The following is a 7,985-nucleotide window of genomic DNA, read 5'->3' on the forward strand; positions in this document are numbered from 1 at the left end:
CTTAAAGGATCGGGGACAGGACGGGGCGAGGTGGGAAAAGGCAAAGATTGAGATGAGGATGGGGCGGGTCGGGGGAAAGTGTAAGTCCATCCCAGCCTCCATCCTCTCACGGGAATAGATTTTAACCTTCATCCCCGCCTCCATCCCCGTTTCATGCCCTTCATCCCCGGTCCAAACGGGGCAAGGCGGGGTGGGGCCCCGTTGTCCCCCGGTCCACTGCCATCCCTACTCTTATAGGGGCAACTGTTATTTTTTTCTACCAATTTTGACACATGAGACTAGATTATAAGATTATGCAATGTGTCGCTATTTCGTATACTCAAATAAATTGAGATAATTAAGAAGCTTATAAAGTTAACCGTAAGAGTGTCATTATCAAGTGTGAACAATGTCTCAACTTTATCTATAAATAATCTATCAATTACCACCTAGTTAGAAAGAACAAACTTTACTATTTTAGCAAGCAAATATAAGGGAATAGCTTGAAAATTTTAACGAACGTGAATCTCATTAACTACCTATTAATTCTTTTATTTAAATAAAAAATCAAAATAAAGACAATTTGTTGAAGATAACTCCTGAAAATATGAAGGAATTAGCAAGCGTAACACAAAAGTTCTATCAGGAATCTAGTAAAAACTTTGCCAAATGATTTGACTGAAAAATATTAAGCTTTAATTTTTTATATAAAATAGAAACTAATGTAACACCCCAAAATTTTATCAAAATTTTTGAAAGATTTTTTTAAATGCAAACACAGCGTAATAGTATATTTGAAAACCGATGCAACTTTTGGCAGGTTACAATAACACAACTACACACCACTGAGTTTTAAGAACTTAATTAAAAAAATTAATGCAAACCAATACTCCATTAAATTCAGAGTTTACATGTCTTAACAAAATCTAATTTAATAAAAAATATCCCCAAAAGAAGCTGGATTCTCTAGAAAAGTAAAATGATGATGATCTGTCTGACACTACCGAACAACCCACCATCACTCGAGCTCATGCATTATCTAAAAGATGTTCAAATAGAGGGCATTAATCTACAGTTTCAGTGTATCAGTAGATACACCAAAACACGTAAACATGGATATCATTCAAACACGAGAAATAAGCATTGGTATATTTTCAGATAACCAACTAAGACATACCATATAGTATATCAAGTTAAGCACAAATTACACATTCATAATCAATCATGCTTGCAGTCAAATTTTAGGACAATTATCCTACAATGCATAAATTTAAAAGTAAACAAACAATTCATCATAAACCCTACAATCATGGACAAACTGTAGTAATGCCAGTAATTCAGTACTTAATATTTTGTTTTTCTTTTTTCGCTCTGAAGGGTACACACTCAGGGTTCCTAACTCTGATTCAACCAATTCAATAAGGTGTTTGTTATGATATGTAATTTATTAGCTCTATTGATTAGAAGAATATATCAACTCCCTTCAGAGTTTCTCACTGAAGTGGTTCATGACTGAGAGAGCTTTCAGTGGTCTATACAGAATCAATTCCTACTCTACAGAGATTCGGGACATGCCACCTAGGTCACACGGTAGGCTAGCCCCCTACGATTGATGACTAAGGACCAATAGAGACATTTAGCTCTCCAAAAAGCAACATTGGTTATTTGGTCGAGTGTACCATCATCCTCTTCAAGGTGGTCTTAGGTTTGAATAGGCCATTAGTTGTTAATTAACATTAAGCTCATAAATTAATATTAAGTACTCTTAGCACACGGGCCCACTAGCCCAAGCTTCACTTGGGGAGACTCTATAACACAAGATTGTTTTTAACCCATTCAAACTGCTCACAGTTCAAACCCCATCTCTTGGTGACTTTGAGCACAGCCTCTTTGAGGCAATTATGTGGTTATATGTATGTATGTCTAGTCTTTTCATTCCTTGGTGCTCCACAAGCAACTGTGGGTTTCACCGAACCCAAGATCACTCATAAGCCATGTTCATGCTCATACCATATATTTATTATCATCATGCATACACCATATTATGTGCTCACATGTTTACATAAAGGTTGTATACATAATTCATTCATGACTATGTTTGTTCAATAAAATTGTATGTGCATTCATTTTTTCTCAATGATTATGCCTCATGATGCATAATGCACATTATCATATATAACATATAAATTCTTAACATTCACGATTCAACATGAAGAGCATTCAATTAACATGCATATCAAATTACAAATTAAGTTTTAAGCATCACTCATCATGTTTAGCAATGTAGGAAACAATTAGGCATTAACACATGTTAATCGTGTAATTTGAATCTATGTTTACTTGATTTTGAAAAATTCATAGAAAATCACATAAACTAGTTTTAGCACTCAACATTTAACTGGAGTTGTCCTAACATGTTGTAAAACCTGAAAGAGTAAATAAATAAAAGAATTATGTTATTTTGAGTTGAAAATGTATTTTTATCTTTTATTATAAATTTTATGTGTTTTACATGCTTAATTTTACCTTTCTGACAAAGAAGGGTAAAATGGTCATTTCACTCATTGTTGTAAATAAAATGTTATCAAAATATCCATTTAAAACATTTTAATGAGTCCCAAAAACCATTTAGACATTTTTATAGGGGTTTCAAACTTAATGGGACATGTTTTAATGACTCTCAGAATAATTTTTTAAAAAGAGTACTTTAGTTATAAAATTAATTATGAGAAATATTTTAATTTAATAAATTATTGTTTTAGAACCAAATATTGTCTAAATTAAGACTGTGAGTCACCAAATTGTCTTGGTTCTAGTTTATTTTCTTTTCATTTTTACTTTATTTATTTTCTTACATAGATAATTTTTTTTCATATATATCTAATTGTCTTTTATTTATTTAGTTAAGATCATTGGGTCGGGCCTGAACCAGACCCAATTCAGATGCAGATCCCCTTCTTCATTTCTTAATATCGCATAAAAGGTCGAGCGAGGCCGTTAGGGCACTCCCCTCTCTTCTTCTTCTCCTCCCTCTTCCCTCACTCCTCTTTGTTGCTGACTCCTCTCTTCACCCTCTTCAATGTTTTTTTCTTTCTTTCTTCCCCCATTTCTACGCCAGCCAGCGGTCGATCGGGTGCCGTCGTTGTGACCTCTTCTTCTTCCCCTTTTTCCCTTTCTTCCCATTCTCTTCTCTTTTCTTCTCCTTGTTCGAGCGCCAATCGGAGACCAACCAGTCCAAGCCACCACCGACCGTCAGTCCTTTGCCACCTCTGCATGACACCCAAATGCCAAAAGGGTATCCTCGTCTCTTCTTCTTTTTTATTTTTGTCTGGTATGCTTTGTTTACTTTTTTTTTCTTCTCGCTTTGGTTGGAGCCCGTGTGATGGCTCATTCAATTATAGGGTTCATCAGTTCAACCCCATTGTAATCATGATTTCTGCTTTTCTTTTTGTTTTCCATTTTCTGCAACATTGTGTTGTGGTCTGGATTTCCGCTTATCCCAACTCGATGACTTCCATAAAAGAATCGTTTGTTCTAGTGAAACCATTATGTGTGACCAGGAATTAGATCTAACGTATCAACTCTCTTTGTGAGTTTTCAACATTTTTTAAAAATAGTAGCATCACTTATATAGATGTTGTTATTTGTCTTTGCAAAATTTTCACATGTTTTGTATTTTTTACTTCGTGACCAGCGTACCTTACTTCTTTTCCTTCATTTTCCTGAAATCTCGGTCCCAATTTTATTGTAAGTTAGTCTTTATATTTTTGTTTGATGTTCCAAAAATTTGGGGGTTTTCTTGTGATTTATCAAACAAGGTGATTCACATTTCGGTTGGACCATAAATCAGATTTAAATGACAAGTTAGAATGGTTTAGGGCTGAATTCTTTTGCTTAAAATGATACCTATGTGCCTTCTTTTAATTTTCAACCATGGATTATTTATTGTTTACCTATTTTTTTAGTTGAATTCTGCTTTATTGTTTTCTCAGTTTATGTACCTGATTCCTAGCATTGAGAATCATGCAGGGTTGCTATACATGACAACAGGGGTATCCTTTGCATTGTCGGTTCTCATTTTGTTCTCTTGTTTTGGATTTGATTCTAATGAGTGTATATATATACATTTCATTAGAATCGGGTACCTCAATGTGTGTGCCATCATTGGGTTGATGCATGGGTAGCATGCGACCATAGGGTGTTGTCCAAACTTACTTTGGGACTTGTTACGGTATCGCTTCGAGGTTTTTGCCAATCGGGTTACCGATTTGTGTTTTGATTCTTATCGCTCGTGAGTTAAAGCGTATTTAAAATTTATCATTGTGTGTGCAGTTGTAGTGCTCTCTCCTTATGAGAGGGACGAGTAGACTGTGTCGTGTAGTACTTACACTGGACTTTCGGGATCTTGAGTTTCGTTTTACCTTTCATCGCATCGAAAAGGTAGGATTTCTAAACTAAAATTTTAAAATGCAATTCATGTTGTATGATAGAAATCTAAAAGTTAGTTGGCACGTACACTGAATTCGTAGCACAGTCACATTGCTAGAAAATGTTAGAATTGTATTGTATTGTCCATATAAATATACATTGCAGGTGCATAGCTAAGCTAATTGTGTGATACTTAATGTTAAGCATTGCATGCAACTAAAAATGACATGCAAAAAGAAAAAGAAAAATGCAAATACAAAAGCATGCAAATCGAGTAACTACTCGTGGTAAGTAAGTGGTGCAAGCGTACCATAAGTTAATTACTTTCTTGAATGCAACACTCTCATACTCACACACTCACATAGTTGTGGATATCTAGAATTGTTGACAATTGTAGTTCGGAGACCATGCTGGACATGGTTGTAGTTAGCGGGATATTAAAGTGTGTTTGTTGTAGGTACATGTTTGACATTGTTGTGAAATAAATTATTGATTGTATTATCGTGTTTGAATAGAATACATCAAATGCTTGCATGACATTATTTTTTTTATTGATCTTGCAATGCATGGGAAAATTGTATCATAAAAATATGCCTAAAATGAATGTATCATGCTTATGAAGGTGATTACATTTTTTTTGTATATCTTGTTAATGTGTGCAAGTATGATGTGATGTGTTTTGCGTATGAAATCGTAGAATTATCTATGCATGCATAATATCTCATGTTAGTGCATCTTGTGTTAAGTATATTGAGATTAAATCATGCATGAAATCATGTTATAATTGAATCATGCATGTGAACATGTATAATAAAATCATGACATGATAGGGTCATGAATGAAAGTGAATACAAATTGTTATGAACATGCATGAGAGCATTTAAATTTGAATTATGCAAGTGGCATATATTTTTATATCATGCATGAGAGCATGTAAATTTGAATTATGCAAGTGGCATAGACTTTGGTATCATGCATGAGAGCATGTAAGTTTAAGTTATACAAGTGGCATAGACTTTTGATTTTATGCATGAGGGCATGAGAGGGTTATCTTGTGAGAATATAATGCTTGGCTCTGACCTATGACTTAATAATAAAGATAATCCTGGACTATGGGTCCATTTGAGGCACCGGCAAGGCCGAGCTCTTTGAGATGGCTGAATCTATTCTGATCTCGTGTCCTCTCAAAAGAGGAAAGGGTGGTACAAGCCACGTGGTACATATGTTTCGAGGGTTGAAGGCGCCTCTTGTCCCCGTCCCACAGAGGTTAGGGGACAGGTCTACCAGTGAATCCTAGGTGATAGTATCACAGCTCTGCAGAGTTAGGGATGCATACCCGATTTTTCGCCAGCGATTTTGATTTGGCATAGACCAAGACCTGGGACCATGGGTTCGTTCTCCTAATTGTTGCATTGTAGGGTTGAATCGCTCAGAAAAGAACCAGTTAAGCCATAGGAGGATAATAAAAAATATATAAAATAATAAATACTCCTATGGTTGTTTCTGGATATCTATGCCCTTTTTTGTACCAGATGAGTTTGAATAACAAGAAAAATAATTAATTAAATTTTTAGGATAATTGTTTCTATATGCATAATCATATATTTTGAGCATGTAGAGACTTATAAGGTTTTGCATGATTATTGCATATGAACACACTCAATTCGAATCCCGACTAAATTGAAACTCAAATTAAATTTTAATTAAGTCCAACTTAAATTCAAATTAAATTCAATTAAAAATCAAAACTCAATTCAAAATAAATTATCAGTTTGAGATTCATTCTGAATCCAAATTAAAGCTCGAATTACAATTAAATCTCATCTTAAGTTCAAATAATATTTTAACATTAAATTTGTCTTTATTCTTCATAAAAATTATCAAAAATTCATGGTGTTTACAACTAAACTTAGGTTTCTATGAAATCAACAACTCAAAGATCACCTTAATCCAACACTCAATTAAAAAAATCTAGCTTCTAAAGGTGGTCTATGTCTGTCAAACCGAACCATGCATCCTAATATCTAATTTTGGCACTGGGTTTGATCTAATTAACTGGATCTTGGTTGAATCTTAAATCTTTATTGCTTAAGTTAATTAAAATAGGCAGAATATTGGCTTCAACTTAAATAAGCTATAAGTAAAATTCCATTTAGCTGCTATGCTTTTTCCCCTAATCCCAAAAATGGGCCTCACATATCTTAATGTCCTCATACAGGCCTCTGCCTTTCTGGGCACTGCCAAACAGAGACCTGCCATTCCCATTGACCGTTAACTCTTGTTAAATATTAGTTAAATGGAGTCAAAATGATTCAAATATCCACCCTTCTCTTTTCTATGAGGGTAAATAAGTATGTTTAAGGTCCTAAGGGTAATATAGAAAAACTCAAAAGAATTATGCTTGGAGTCTCTGGCCGATATCAGTTAATTAAGAAAAGTAAGGCCCATTTTTTAAATTAAGGGCAAAAGGTTGGCCCAAATGGAAAATTTCCTAAACCATATGATATACAAAGGTCGATAAATAAAACTTCCTTTAGGGTTCAATTGCGTCCACCTACGGATGAGGCACTAACTTGATAGAAAAAGAAAATGAAAATTTTCAAGGCCTCTTAGGGTTGCCTCAAAGGAGTTTAGTGTAGTGGGATAGGACGTAGGCCGCTAGGCAGGTGGTCTAAGTTTAAATCTCATGAGCATCACCCCTTGCGCAAGTCGAAGTGTGGCAACTCTCTTGGGACAAGAGGTAAGTCCACGGAGTTTTACTGAAGGCGACCGTAAGTAACGGCAGGCAAAGCCAGTGCAGTTAGGTCTCTAATCCTGATTGTGGTTTCTCAGTATATATATATATATATATATATATATATATATATATATATATATATATATATATATATATATATATATATATATATATAAAGGCCTCTTAGGGTATACCTCCTTTGTCTCTCTAGATAATTCCTCTTCTTACGTTAAGACCTAAAACCAATGAATGAACTGTACTACAAAAATTGGGAGACTACCCTTACCATCTACCCGTAAGCACTCATAGTTAAATAAATCATATCATTTGATTATAAAATCTTATAGAGTTTCGTCCTTAGGCCACAAATCTTCTAAATATCTCTAGGGTCATTTGAAGATATGATAATAATGAGTTCCAACAGAAAGGAGCCACATATTTCATGTTTTTACAAAAATATCATTACATATGGACAGCTTAATGGATCTTGCTTGCCCAAGTTTGTAGGGAATTTATGATATTTCTAAGTTTGGGGAACTGACAAAAGATCAACCTCCCTAAATTGTCTAATTGAATAGAAGCAAATATATCACTCAATACTTTATGTAGTTAGTGTAAGGGCCAGATTCTAAAGGCTTAACATGACCAACAAAAGAAAGACAGACCCATGTGCCTTAACGATGGGTCTGCCTACAATTCATGCCAGAATAGATAGGGTTTTCCTGGAAAAAACTTGCTAATGATAACAAAACAAGGAGGGACAAAAGATTTCCACCCAGTACTTCATTGTTGATGGGTGCTTTGTAGATGGACCCAAGTGAATGAATGGTACAGCAACAAG

This window comes from Nuphar pumila, chromosome 3 (genome assembly GCF_984573655.1).
Source record: "Nuphar pumila chromosome 3, dmNupPumi1.hap1.1, whole genome shotgun sequence".
NCBI lineage: Eukaryota > Viridiplantae > Streptophyta > Magnoliopsida > Nymphaeales > Nymphaeaceae > Nuphar > Nuphar pumila.